The sequence below is a fragment of the Protopterus annectens genome, chromosome 9.part0, assembly GCF_019279795.1.
Source record: "Protopterus annectens isolate FY-2018-M chromosome 9.part0, PAN1.0, whole genome shotgun sequence".
Taxonomy (NCBI): domain Eukaryota; kingdom Metazoa; phylum Chordata; order Ceratodontiformes; family Protopteridae; genus Protopterus; species Protopterus annectens.
Genome location: NC_056743.1, coordinates 1,711,783,121 through 1,711,797,025, shown reverse-complemented (window position 1 = coordinate 1,711,797,025; position 13,905 = coordinate 1,711,783,121). Strand labels below are relative to the sequence as shown.

The 13,905-nt window shown below is 41.4% G+C and overlaps 1 long non-coding RNA gene across 1 annotated transcript in view; it reads left to right on the top strand.

The window, feature by feature from the left end:
* LOC122812227 overlaps positions 1-12,504 on the top strand; it is a 28,126-nt gene extending 15,622 nt beyond the window's left edge. The window contains exon 2 of the long non-coding RNA XR_006366372.1: positions 11,914-12,504. This is a non-coding gene — a long non-coding RNA (uncharacterized LOC122812227). The remainder of the gene's footprint in view (positions 1-11,913) is intronic.
* The last annotated feature ends 1,401 nt before the right edge of the window (positions 12,505-13,905 follow it).

The window sequence follows — 13,905 nt, the reverse complement described above, 5'->3', positions numbered from 1 at the left end:
AGTTTTCTTTTACTCTCATTCAAGACCCTGGTGCTAAATGCATGGCAAAAAGTACAGGGCTCTTGCAAATGAGCTTCACCTAAACAGTATACACAACTGGTGTGACTCAGACATTTTCTGTGAGCATCTGTCATGCTTTGTAAACCCTGAAGGGCGAGGATCCTTATGCTCTCTATCCTTTTCTTTAGACATGACTAAAAGGTATAAACTAGCTAGACTAGCAACAGCAGCAATAACTAAGTACTAACTACTGACAAAAGTAGTACAGAAGAAAAGTTATATAGCTTTTTTTTTTTTTTTTTGACGCACACTGAGAAAAGGCCCTGTAATTTAAACGGGCTGTACAATCCTAGGGGAAAGAATAGGAGTCACAGTCACACGAGAGATACATATTAAAGGCTGTAAAAGGATAGAAAACGTCAAGCACTAAATTTAGTAAATACTGTTTGCCAACAAGTCAGTAAGACACAACATTGAAGCTTTCGAGGCAAATTCTGGGGAATTGCAGGGAGGCCCCATGAGATAGGGATTAGCCTCGAGCCAGTAAAAGCTCTCTAGCTTTAGTATTGGCAGTCAGAGCCGAATATCTGCTCCAAATCCATCCAGCAAGAATTAGTGAGATAGGACTACATAACATCTGTAGACTCATTTAAGGACCTGAGTATATGGGCAGTTTCAGCTAGGAGTTTTTCTAATATCAACCAATTGGTTAATGATATAACTAAGTCTAGGAAATCAAAAATGATGGTCATTGTTAGTTGCATTAGATCAAAACTTGAGTATGGAATAACTCAACACCACCCCCCCCTCTGGAATTACAGATTAACGTGGGCATAAAACCCTATGTCACAAGATGGGTGGCCAACTAACTCGCTGACAGAACCCACATAGTAAAAGTAACTGATTCCAAGTATGACTTCAGACAAGTGGAGTACCTTCAGACCAGTGAGGAGTGGAGTACCACAGGGTTCAGTGCTGGGTCCTGTCCTGTTTGGCATCTACTTCTCTGAAGTGCAGGCCAACACAGAAGGTCTTTGGCTAACAAAGCTCACAGATGACTGCAAACTTGGAGCCATAATAGAATCACCTAATGATGTAGACCTTCTACAAAAGGGCCTTACAGAGAAAGATGTTTAGTGTCAGTCATGGCCTCAAGCTCAATGCCAAGAAGTGCATTGTCATTCCCTTTGGGAAAAACTCTGTACCCATGAACTACCACATAGGTGGTAGCTCACTAAACACAAAGTGTGATAAGAGACCTCTGGACACAGGTGGACAGTAGTTTCTCCTTTAACCACATCGCCACAGTAGTTGGGAAAACCTATGGGGCACCTCATCACAAAAGGGTTTTTCTCTAGAGAAAAGGTCCTTGTTCCTCTATACTCATCCCTCATCAGACCCATTATAGAGTACAATGCCCCATTTGGCATGTATCTCGCATGACACCTACAACAATTGGAATGGTTGGAACGGCCACAGAAATACCTCATTAAGAGGATTACCAGCATCAAACAGATGCCGCATGCATACGGTCTCAAACTCCAGCTCTACTGTCACATATCTACTGTGAGGCGATCCTGCCTAACTTACAAAGCTATGTCAAACCCAGAGCTGTTGGACATGCTACACTTAAAGAAATCCCAATCTCTCCTTACCACACATTCCCGGGACCTAAACCTTGTCACAAACAGAAAATGCTGGAGGGATAGATTCTTGTCCCACAGACTTACCATACTGTGGAACAAACTACCCATTCTTGTCAAGCAAAGCTCCTCATTGGCCGTCTTTAAGAAAAATCTTGACAATTGGATGGGGGGGGGAGAAAAAAAAAATTCACCCAGGGGATCACTTCTATGGCACTGCTCGACAGGGGCACAAGAAAATTTTCTTGGATCGCAAAAGCCAGGGAACCTTTTTGGCTAGGCTTATATAGGCCCCAGGGCTGATTAGTTTAATACTGACCTATAAGAAAACAAGCATAAGTAAACTGGAAAGAGTAGAACAGGAATATACCAAGGGCATCCACGGATGTGAAAATTTAAGTTGTTATGAAATACTAAAATATCTGAATTTGCGATGGAAACTGTGAGTTGTACGTGAACCTCGTGATTTCGGAGCATTCAGCAAAGACGGCGCAAGCAGTCTGGAATTGCCTGAGAGAAAGAGGTAAGGCAGCTATGAAATAAAAAAATGACAGCAGGTTCCTGGTGTTAAGGGACTCTTTGGAATGGCGAGTTTGGGTGACCGCGCATTGAGAGGCCGTGACTTTATGAAGCGCGCACCCGTGTGGCTGTAGTTAGTGAGAGCTGTAGAGAATGGTGCTGGAGTAGTAGTAAGTTTTGTGACAGTAAGGTCTCGTAGGCTACTAGTAGAGAGTTTCTTCCAGGCCTCATGTTAGGGCAGAGTAAATATTGGGCCCAATGTTTGTGTTTGGTGCCCAGTGCACGAGTGATCATTAGAGAACTGAAGGGGGTGGGGCCGTTAATCGCAGGCGGTACAAGGTGGATGTTGGGCCTGTTGGTCTTACCGGCTTAGGGGGAAGTGGTGGGAACATGTTCATAGGTTTATACTAGGCTATCTGCCTGAGGGCATTTACAAGCCTAGCCCATAGTTTTGTGGCTTACGCCACCCCTTTAGTATACTATACCCATTATTTTGCTGTGCCTCTGTCGAGCAGTGACACTGAGGTAATCCCTGGGGTATATCTGCGATCTCCCATCCATTGGTCAAGATTTCTCTTGAACAAGGCCAGCGAGGTGCTCTGCCTCACATATACCGGGATTTTGTTCCACAGCATAGGGAGTCTTTGGGTGATGAATCTATCCCTCCAGCACGTCCTATTAATAGCCGTGTCGAGGTTTAAGTCTCCTGCCCTTGTGGCTCTGATGGATCTAGATTTATTGAGGTGAAGCATATTCATCAAATCTGGGTTTGACATGGCCTTGTATGTCAGGCACAGGTCACCTCTGAGCAAGCGGTGGCGACTGAATAGAGCTGAAGTTCTTTCAGTCGGGCAGCATAGGACAGATTTTTGAGACCCTTTATCCTTTTGGTGAGGAACTTTTGTGGCCTCTCCAGCTGCTGCAAGTGTCGGGTCAGATACATTCCGAATGGGGCATTGTACTCAATCATTGGTCTGAGTGATGAGTATAGGGAAACTATGACCTCCCTTGATCTAGATGTGAATCCCTTCATGATAAGGTGGGCAATGTAGAAGGTCTTCCTAACTACTTTAGCTACATGGGTGTCGAATGACAGGCTACTGTCAACCTGGGTCCCCAGGTCCCTAATAACTTCTTCTGTGCTCAGTGGATTGCCACCTATATGCTAGCTAGGGGTAACCTTGTTTTTCCCGAAGGGTATGACTATGCATTTTTTGGCGTTTAACTTTAGGCCATGGCTCTGGCACCAGTTATCCATTTCTGTGAGACCCTTCTGAAGGATATCTGTGTCAGATGTGTTTTCGGCTACGGCGCCCAGTTTGCAGTCATCTGCAAACTTGGTCAGCCATAACCCTCCTGTGTTTGCTTGTACTTCGGAAAAGTAGATGCCAAACAAGAGTGGGCCCAGGACTGAGCCCTGTGGGACACCACTTGTGACAGGCTTAGAGTCTGACATGGCGCCAGCAACTCTGACCCTGTGGGTTCTGTCACTCAGCCAGTTTGCAACCCATCTTGTGATGTATGGGTTAACATTTAAGCTGATGAGTTTATCAATGATACCCGAGTGGGGTATTATATCGAAAGCTTTCGCTAGATTGAGGTAGGCTGTATGGACTGCCTTTCCCTCATCAATGGCTTTGGTGACTGTTTCGAAAAAGTCAACAAAGTTTAAAAGGCATGATCTGCCTTTGACAAAGCCAAACTGGGTTGGATCCAAAGTCTGCAATTTCCCTATGTCTTTATTTATGAGATCCATTATGATCCTCTCCATGGCTTTGCAGATAAGGCTTGTCAAGCTAATGGGCCGATAATTTCCAGGGTCGGTGGAGGCACCGCCTTTATGAAGTGGGACCACTGTCGCAGTGCGCCACTCCCTGGGTACATATCCAGAGGTGAGACTATGATTAAACAGCTGTCCTAGCTGTGGGTTTAATTCCTCGTTGAGTTCGTGGAGCACACAGCCGGGGACACCATCAGGTCCCATGGATGCTGTGTATTTTGATTTGGAGAGAGCAGTTCTCACTTGGGCGTTAGAGATGTTTGGGGGCTGCAATCATTTGGTATAGATATCTCTCCTTTTGGGGAGAAGTTTGCACTGAACCTGTCAGCCAGTATGTTGGCAATGTCTGTAGGATCAGTAATCTTCACATCATTTTGAACTAGTTCTGAGCATATCTGGGAGTTTCCTCCCAGGTTTCTAACATAGCTAAAGAAGGCCTTATGATTGTCTTTTGAGTCTTTAGCTATTTTTCTCTCAAAGTTTGCTTTGGATGATTTTATGAGAGCTCTTAGTTTTTTACTTGTAGTGATCAAAGGTGTCTTACCTTTTAAGGATTTTGCTCTATCTTGTAGTAGCTTCCTCCTTTTGTTGTAGAGTTTGTTTATGGCTGGGGTCCACCAGACTGGACGCTTGCCTTTGGTACAAAGAGTCTTTGTTTTGCTTGGGATTGCCTTATCCATGCAGTCCTGTAGGTGCTGGTAGAAGGCATTTGTAAGGGATTCAGCGGCTTGGGTACTGTTTTCCGCCGGCTCGGGGGGCCTTAAAGGAGACCACACTAGTCTTTAGAAGTGTGAAGTCTGCTTTCGAGAAGTTCTTTACTGTGGTCTTTTTTTTTTATTTCAGGTGGGGGTGGGATGAGGACCTCCAGCGAGATTAGTTTATGATCTGATCTCACCAGTGAGGGGTATACTTCCGGTGTTGAACATTGTGCTCCCATGTTCGTGATGATGAGATAAAGTATGTTTTCTCCTTGTGGGGATGGTGACCAGTTGTTCCATGGCGTATGAATTCCAGGAACTTTTGGGCTAGGGTGTTTGGGCTTGAGTAGTGTTCCCAGTCTATATTAGGGTAATTGAAGTCACCTAGTATGATGGTGTTTGGAGATGCATTTATCCCCTCCAGTGTTTTCCGGAAAGCCATGTGAGGTTCCTGAGTTTGTGAGGGTGGCCTGTAACATGCTACAATTTGCAGAGCAGTCTTGCCTATGGTTAATTGCACCTGGATGGTCTCCGATGCATCGTGTGTTGCAACCAATCTTGAGGTGTGGGTGTCCTTGATGAATATGGATACCCCCCCTCCTTTCTTGGTATTGTCTGGATTTTGGGGCCGGAACGCATGATATGAGGTAAAACCTGATAGTGCTGGGGTGCTCTCAGGAGCCTTGAACCAGGTTTCTGTCACAGCACAGACATCGATGTTCTCCATACTGAGAAGGGCCTCGAGTGCGTGCATTTTGAGATTGAGACTTCTGGCATTGAGCAGCATTACCCTTAGTTTTTTTCCATTTTTGTGTTCTAGGGTGGTAGGTTTAGAATTTGAGCCTTGCCTAAAAAGGCACTATGGGGGTGGCAAGAGCCTTTGCCAATATCCGGAATCCCAGGGGTGACAGGTGCAAGCCGTCCCTTGTGAAGCAGCGTGGCTTGTCCAGCATGTCATCCCAGGCAGACAGACATTGGATCCCCTTTGAATGACACCAGAGTTTAAGCCAATTGTTAAAGCTGATCATCTTATCTCTGTATTGTGGCATCATTCTTGGTGAAGGTAGGACCCTGCTCAAGGTCAGGGTCATACCTGCCTGGGCTACATAATCAGAGAGCTCCTCAATGTCTCTTCATGTAGTCCAAGGAGGTACGTCTCAGGTCGTTTACACCAGCGTGGACAATGACTGAGTCGTATTTGTACCTGCTGTTGAGAGACCTGAGTGCTTGTGTTGTGGCGGATTCTAGCGCCAGACAGGCAGCTTACTGTAACCCTCTCCTTACTCAGTCTGGTGAGCGGGACGTCAGTGTGTCTGACTATGGAGTCACCAATGACTAGTGTGTCTGGCATTGTGTTTGGCCTTAAGGGCTGTGACTGTTTGACATTCTGACTGTGAGGTCTGTGTTGCAGGTGTGTTCTGAGGTGGTAGTTTGGGTGTCTGCTTTGGTGGCCTCTGCTGTTTTGGTAGATTTTTGATCAGAGCCTCCGAGTATGTCTTTGTGTGTTTATGTGTATGATTTGAGGTTGTGATGGTACTATGTGAGACTGGGTCTATAGTGTGTGTGGTAACCTTCTCCTCCTGTCTGGCCTTGCCAGTCCTATGTTGAGAGCTCAGCCTCCAGTTTGGCCGTATAGTTGCATCTCTCGCAAGTATTTGTGGGAGGAGGAGAGGGTTGTCTGTGTACATGAGGCAATTGTAACATTGCCTCAATATTCCCTGGTTCACCAGCTGAGCAGGAGAGGACACTAGCAACTGATCCCACGACATGCTAGAAGGAATAGACAAAAAAACTTTAAAAGAGATTCCGTGGGATGTGGGTGACCGAGAAATGGGGTTTGCCTTTTTGGGGTACTATCTATAACAAGAGTGCTGTATCAAGGTGATAAGTACTGTAGGAGCAAGTGCTAGGCTTAACAGATAAAGAATAGTCTACTCGGACTTGTTTGGGCTCTTAATTCTTTTACCGAATTTTGGGATAATATCACGTTTGATCTTTAAGTGGGAGATGTGTATTGGCAGTCTAAGTGGCAAGTAGAGTGGTTGCTGATATGCTCTCTTGGTTGAACTGATGGGACTTCACTCTTCATTTGTCAGGTTGTGACTGTCTTTTCAGTGCTGTCACTTCAGATGCTTAAGACTTAATAGTTTTCTTGTCCGTTAGTCTGGCTGAGTCATGGTATTGTTACTGGAGAGCGTAGAACAAGTCACTGCTGCAATTTAAGGCAGGACAAGCTCATGTCAGTAACTGCTGTCAGCTCTAATTTTTATTGACCCCCCGGGTTGGCCTTAAAAGTTTTTTTTTTATTATTGCATTTTAGCACGAGTATGCCAACGTCTTGTTGATAGCAAGCGATAGTGTCATACTCTGTGCATGTGCTAGCTTGCATGCTTTGCTGTAAGTGAGTAAACTTTTTTTTTCACTTTCAGTTAAGCCATATACGTTATCTTTAAAATTGCACAACGGTGGTTGCGTAATAGCAGTTTAGTGGAGGTTGGTAAAATCTCTGTTTTCACTGTAATTGGGATGAAGTAATCTTTTCAATATTTTAGAGTGAAGACTTTGTTAGTACTGGGTTGAAATGAGAGCCACTGTGATGACTAGATGGTGGCGGAGTTCTAGTTTCTTCCAGTTTTTTCTGTTGTTGGTGTAGCTTGGATTTGTAATTGCCTTTTTTAATTAAAGTGCCAGTCTTGTTTCTGTTTTAAGATGTTTTTGTAAAGCAGGCAGTTACAGATTTTTTTTTAATGTTTACTGATAGGATCCATGTCACTGTTGATGGGATCATGTCACTTTAAATGTCTTTCAGTATCCCACTGTTTACGTCTAGTGTTGATTGGACACTAGCTATCATGAAATTTCTAGGAAAAAATGGGGGTTTGGAAGTTTTTGTACCTTTTAACTTTAAGTTGGAGGAAAGGAAAGAAGTTGTATAACTCTTCTGCTAAAAAATTTTGCGAGTGTACTTGATGCCACCACAGAGATTTTATATAATTTGAGGAAGTTAGTAGAATGTGATGTTGGTAATGGCAACACTATTCCATGCACTGTTTAATGTTATGTCCATGTCTGCTTAGTGTGGTCATGAGTGGTCTAATAATAAGAATCTACAATAAAAAGCAGCTGTATGAAGTATTGTACAGCTCATCTTCAGTACCTATGGGATTTGGTGGGGACTGTACATCATTTCTAAGTTGGATCCCCCCCTTTTTTTCGTAAAACTAATTGGAGAGGGCCAAAAAAGGCTTCAGTAATGACATAGTCACATGAAATATGTAGGCAGGTTAGAAGTGGAAAATTACACAAACTCCACTCCGCACACCTTCAGATAGAAACAACTCTGATCCAAGGCAATGCCGGGGCAGCGGGATCTTGGAACGGGAGCCGGGGTCGGGTCCGGGGGTAGACTCTTTATTCTCCAGCGCCTAAGTTAGAAGTAACAGCAATTAGGAGAATGAAACAGCGATCCATAAACATGAAAACCAATTAATAGTGATACCGGAAAGTAGTGAAACCAGAGGACTGATTTTGTTTATAGCTTGATCATAATGCTTGGGACCAACTAGTCTCCAAAGGGCTTGATTGCATAATCTCATGTTGGTATTTATTACTTTGGTTAACATATGATTACATTAAAAAGGAGTATAACATGTTTATACGGATATGTGCATATAAATGTTTACATATAAACACACGTTTGTATATTTGATGCAACTTGTGTGCACACGTACATTCTGTAAGGTATTGTGTCGTGTATGTTTAAAATCTTTTCTTTGGAAAGAAGTTAATTGACTACCTTTGATGGTAAATAGACTACCCATAATTCTTGAAAGCGTCTCATTTTTATTATATTTTTTTAAAACGCCTTAATTAAAATATTTAAGACATGTATACACATTAATGCAAAACAAACCATATCAAAATTTTTTTCTATTTACAGACGTGCATTAAATGTTTTTTTTTATAACTTTCAGTCCAATGTTACATAAATTGTTCAATTCCTGCCTTCTTTTAAACCTCAATCCTCTTCCTGAACATTATTCTGCGCGTATTGTTCCCGCATGTTCCATTTTCAGTTTTTTATTGTTGATATTTTACTGTAGTGTGGGATTTCCCAAACCGATGTTAGGTGTTTCAGCAGTGTATTCCAGGAATAGATTTTCAAAGTATAACTTGATCAGTTATCAGCCACATTGGAGTCGCTTCTGAGTAATCTGTAAGAGAAAAATAATATAATTACAAGCTCCTGAAACCTTTAAGTTTTCCAATCTTGTAATTTTTTCTAGTGAGGTATTATACCTTTTCACATTATTTCAATTGGCTTGTTCGAATGATATAATATGCAGCATTATATTCCGTAGCAAGTCTGATCATCGATATAAAAAGTGGTACAGTGATCTTCCAGAAGTGATGAGTGGCCCCATCAGCATTCGTAGATCAGATCTTAAATGTATTTTTTGCCAAGTATTGTGATCCAACATTAAATGACAGTAGTTCTGTCTTTTAAACAGATTAAAAAGAGGAAGTGCTTCCCAACACCTAAGCAATTTGCAGTGTACCAGTAACTGACAAGGCAGCACTATTGTTGAATCTTGGGTAATACTATTAAGGCAGCTATTTGCAACACAGTAATAATAATATAGGTGTTAGCTATTCATAGAGCTTTTATCAAAAAATCCTGTAGGTAGCAGGAAAAGTATTGTTATATGATGTCTGTACATTAACTGCTGTGAGCTGGGTTAGAAAAATATTTTTGCTTTTATAAATTACATTATAGGATATGCATGATAGGGTGGGGAAATTGTGTTCCAAAGTTGTAGGCATGCACTGAGAAAGGTGTGGTACTTGGTGGGATGGAATGGCTAATCTGTGAGTGCAGGGTCCTTTGGAGTTGGCTAAAGGGATACCAGATGTCTGAGGTGAACACTTTCCATTGTTCAGCAGTTTGTAAATAAATTGACTTGTTTGTATCTTGCGGTATATAGAAAGGTGCTGGCTGTGTAATATACTGCTAGTGAACTTTACACACTGGATGATCCGGGTTCGACTCTCAGTCCAAGTTCTGGAGGAGACCGATGAGGAAGAATATGACTGAGCAACTGATACAGGCTCCTTCTCTGGGGTGTGATTCTTGGCAAAGTCATACAGCAAAAACTCTACCTTCGGGAAGGATCGGAATCGTTGCAGTTGCCGCTAGGGACTTGTTAGCATAAGCTCGCCAAGGAGTGCAAATACACAGTTGCTGCAATTATAGGCTTGGAGACGTGTGCACTTACACTGCTTGGCTTAGCTAATGTTGCCGTCTTTCTTTTTGGCAAACAGTGGGAGTTTGAGCGTACAAAAGTAGTTCTTATTCCCTGTTGAATGACAGTCATGATATGCAGCTCGTGCCTCCTTTCTGTAGTATTCTAGGATGTCAACAACCATGATAGGCTGACTGTGGAACTTGATGGTTGGAAGGAGAGATATCTGGGAACAAAAATTGTATGGAAAAATAAAATAAGGTTTCTGCGAAGACAGTTGCATTCTTTACAGTAATATAAGTAAATCTGTGTTGTATGGGGTGATCATCGGACATATTTAAAGTGTAACCTGCAGTGTGTCTTGACATTATGCAAGTGGTGATAATTTTCCAGAGTTTACTGCAACTGTAAGAAGCTTGAGTAGTAGGCTTCAAGTACTATTGCTTATTTATTTGTTTATTTTTTGAATATGTAAATCATTTTGGACATGAATATAACTAGATACCATAGTATTTAAAGGGATTTAATGTTTCACTGTCCCAAGCTTGTGTATGAGGGAACCATTATTTAAGTCCAGCAGCTGTTACAAATAAGACTGTTTAGAGAAGCTGATGTCGGGATATTTGCAGTTGAACCGGGTACAGTTCATATTCTAGTGTATATCGTGATTGACTGACGAAATTAAGATTGTTGCATTTCATTGAAATGTAAATATCAATACTTTTTTTGAAGTTTTTTTGTAGGGGGGTTGTGCTCCTCAACCCTTTCTTTCACTTTATACTTTTTTTGGTCGCCTGATATTTATTATACCTAACACAGATGAAATGGCAAGATTTGATGTTAAACTTTGGACAAAATTGTACCCTACAAAGTACTATTGCTGAGTTGACAGACTTTCCTTTTCCTTGTGAACATTAAAAAATGTCTAGATCAGTGTACTGCTTAGTCTTGTATGTAGATCTTTACCATGGTATGTGACAGAGCATTTGAGCCACCAGTTACTCTGGAAAAGTAGCATTTTCTTTCTTTTTTAACTATTGCTTGCTTATTTTATGTCGTATTGCCTTGTCTTTTTTGTTGCGTATATATATCTGTTTGTGCATTTGCACTTTTTACTTTATAAGAAATGACTTGTTCTCTGTTAAACATGTACAGTTGGTTCATTGTGTCTTTCATTAACTCCCTTAGTGCGGGAGTGCAAGCTGTTTATGTGCTTTCTTTAATGTTAAGTCCAGATTCATTAATGTCTAAACTAAGTGTAAACTAAGTTTACACAGTCTGTATTCAAGAACATCCCTACCTCCCAATCTGGGTTGGGAGGGTGGCCTAATGGTTAAGGTGTTTGCCTTGCAAGCATAAGGTTCAGGGTTTGTGTCTCACAAAGGATAATTGGCTAGGCTTAAAATGGCTCGCAAGGGCAGTTAGCTTAGTACTTGTCTGTAAACCTGTACAGTGTTTCTTACTTGGGGCATTTTGAGACCATCATCTCTGTGAATGTTTAGTGTTATCAAAAAGTACTAGAGGATCATTGCACTATGTAGAATTTCACCCCAGTTCTGGCTGCCATGTCTGTGATAGACAGAACTAAACTTCTAGAAACGTACTAACCTATCCCTTCCTAATAAGTAGTCGTGTATATACACACACAGCCTAGTATACACCTATGTGGTGAGTCCAAGTCGCACAAGATGAAGCAATATTTGGAACTTTGCCTTACTGCAAGCACATAGCTGGTCAGTTGTATAGCTGTTAACAATGGATTATTTCACTTAGTGCTGGTGTAGTCCCTTCCTTGACTAAACAGATATGTCATATCACATTTTTAGCCTCAAGTTTTTTTTATTCATAAAAGCAGTACATTTTGAAAAAATAGGCAAGCGTTTACAGTTCAAATTGTTGGAGTTCTGCACTGTAAGTGGACTTGAAGTAGCAGTGATTAGTGATGTAAGGACAATAAAATAAGGTCTGAAACACTGAGTAGAAATAAACTTTAAATTCCAAATTTTCTAATCTGCTTTATCTTCTCGAAGGTTGTAGGGAGCCAGGGTCCATAGAGTAACATAATGAAGAAGGCAATGAACCAATTCTGGACACCTATGACCAATTTAGAGGCTTGCCAATTCACCTTAGCTTGTGCTTGAGTTGCGGAATGAAACAATCACACCCAATTAAAGTCTACTGCAGGAGAGACCAGCAAGATTCTCTGCATAGAAGGCTACTTAAACAGGATCAAAAAGTGAAAGAATTGAACTGAGGCAGCAATGCTAATCAGTGCATCCACATGTGCCATCAATGCATCCTAAATGATCCATCAATGTGAAAGACCTATGTCTACAGTACTTGAGGGAAGAGGTAGTAAGTTGATTTCAGGAGTAAAACATGCATTACTAAAGAGTTGTATCTGGTATAACAATATCTATCCGGACATGATACTTCTGGAGGTGCCTACACTGAGAATGAAGCTAGATAGGCTCTGTATATAAATAATTGTATTTGTATATACCTCAAAGCATGAATTCTTGGCAGTTAGATTTTACTCTGAAATAGATGTATTTTCTTAAGTTTCTGCTTTTTTTATATATGTATTTAAAGAAAATTAAAATGATTTCCATGCTACAGCATCCCCTTGTTTTTGATTTCTGCACTTTGGAGTGCAACAAATGGTTTATTCTGCTTCAGATTTAATTCTTTAAAACAAGAAAAGACGTGCTTGCTTTTTAGAATGGTGTTAATTTTTGTAGGAACCTCCACTTATGCTGCTGTGGCTCTGACATATTTCTTGGCTTATTTACAATTGTTATAATGTACTGTCTGCACAGGCAACATGGTTTTGGAATGTAGAAACACCACTGTTGCAGAAAGAACCAGAACTTTTGTAGGTAGTTAAACTACTATCTAGATACTTGCCTCTACAAGAAGCATTACTTCTGAACCCAGACTTTACAATCAAATGTAATTGTTCCACTCTGGAGTCCTCTCTTGGAATAGAGGTTTTATGCAGACATGGGGATACTCAAGACCCCAGCCTGATGCCAAATACCTGGGATTTGGGCCAGGAGATGAGCGGGTTCCTTCAATGTTCCTGCAAAAAAGGAAGCTTAACTGCTAAAAGTACTCCACCTTTAGAATATCACTTGATATGGTATCACATTCTCACTTTAGAGTTCTTCTGACAGACTTCCCATAAGCCCATGCAGAATAACAGATGCTATAAAGCCATAACCAGGATAAATTTCTTGCCTGATCTGGACATGAATCATGAATGATTACTGGACTTCTGGACTAGTCATTCATTGTCTATGGCAAACATTACATTCACACAAGACTGCTCATAAAAATAGTTGATAACACAGCACCCTGGGCCAAAGCAGGTAGATGGACATTGTAACTTACAACTATACATTGTACATATTCAGGTCATGGGAAGGGGTCTATATTAGAATCGTGAAAGCTGAGTTTTGCGAATACAAGTTTGACACATATATGTCTAAGTCCTAAAAGAGCGAAGTACAAAACTAATGAAATCAGAATGCTGAAGTCCTTTTTTTGGCCAGCAGGGTGATCATGGGGATGAGGAAAAATCCTTTTCCCCACTGTAGTGTGGTCTCAAAGTTGGTATATTTAAGTGGGGGGGGGGGGTTTGCAGGGGGGCTTGCCCCCCCCCCTACAAAAATGTTTTAGAAAGTGTTTTGCGTTAGGTTTGTTCCATAAGGTTTATCTTACCTGTATGGTGCTGTTGCTTCCAGGAATACCATTGGATGTAATTTTTGCTTTTTAGTACTTTGCTGTAACAGCAATTATGTGTCGATGGCTGTATTTGCGAAAGTAAGCTTTCGCGATTATAATATAGACACCACAGGAAGTGCTGAACTGTCAGTTGATCACCACCTTGGTGAATTCGGTGAGATGGCAGTGGTAGGACAGAACCAGGAAACCCAAACACAAAAGTGAGGATGTCCTGGGAAATAACAAATGCCTGTGTGGGATAAATTCGGCAGTTTCTGGAAGAGCTTCTTCCATAT